A 1356-nucleotide genomic window follows, 5' to 3' on the forward strand; every position below is an offset into this window, starting at 1 on the left:
CTTACCACACCCAAGGTCCAAGGAGACAAGATTAACCTTCTCCTTCAAGAGAGTTGGGTCCTATAACATCAAAGAACCCAAAATCTCAACATTTCACCCATGAAACTCGAAAACAAGGGCTGAGATGTCGAACAGCAACACGTGGCTTACCTCAAGATTGGTTGTATGGGTTTTGTAGAGCTCTCCGCGATGAACGTGTGGCCGCAAACGGAGCGGCAATCGGAGCTCTAGATCAAAAGTTATGGTGGTTTGAAGATTAAGCAAGGGAGAGAACTTGAGAGAGTGTTCTTCCTCCCTTTCTCTCTAATTTCAGCTTGTGTGTGTAACAAATGAGGAGAGAGAGTGCTGAAAACTAGGGTTTTGGTTAAGTTATGTTGGGCCAAGGGCCCACTTTGGGTCCGGTTGGCCCGATTTGGCCCGTTCGGTCCAATCTTGGTCCGAATTCTATAAAATTGGTACCAAAATTCTCGTCTCAATCTCCTCTATCACATTTAGCCATAAAAATCACATTTTAGGCTTTCTAGAATAAATTCTCATTTATGGGTTAATTAGCCGTTAATTAACCGGGTTTTACAATTACTGCAGCGGTTAGGTTTTTGCCATTTTTTGAAATTGTGGCGGTTTGTAATTGCCATGCATCATGTATAGGGAATAACGGCGGTTTAAACCGCCGTTTTAAACAATCCAACAACCGCCAATTTAACCAGGTAATTGTGACAGTTTTTCAAAAACCACCGTAATAATCAAATGGCGCTTCAAATTATGGCCTTTTTTTAGCGTCGTTTAAGGTAATAATGGCGGTTCAAACCGCCGTAATAACCCTAAAAAAACCGCCATTTTAACCAAAATTTTTTTGTAGTGGTTGAGGTTATTTATTGGAATCTAACATCGATCGACAGGGCGATTTATAACACTAAAAACGAAAAAAAATTTGAGGGCACTTATCATATTGCTGGTCCAAGTGAAGATGTGGATGACGATGATACAATAGTTGAGGGCATTTATCATGTTGCACGTTGCACTCAATATTAAGCAATGCTGCAAGATGTCATTTGGAACTACAATGTTCCTTATATGATCATTAAGGTTGTACATGGTTTGGTTAATTCAAAAATCAAACTTATTTTTTGGTTTACCAAAAATTTAATCTTGGTTAATTAACCAAATTGGTTTTATATGATCAAACTAGTTATTAATCGGTTATAAAAATAAAACCAATTTTTGGATTAAAAAAAATCAGTTTTTCAACCAGAAAACCGATTTTTGGATCAAAAAATTGATTTTCTAAAAAAACTATTTTTTCAAATTGGATTTTTACTCTAGAAAATTAAAATTAAAATTTTTTAAAATTTGGTT

Source organism: Arachis duranensis, chromosome 4, assembly GCF_000817695.3.
Source record: "Arachis duranensis cultivar V14167 chromosome 4, aradu.V14167.gnm2.J7QH, whole genome shotgun sequence".
Taxonomy (NCBI): Eukaryota; Viridiplantae; Streptophyta; class Magnoliopsida; order Fabales; family Fabaceae; genus Arachis; species Arachis duranensis.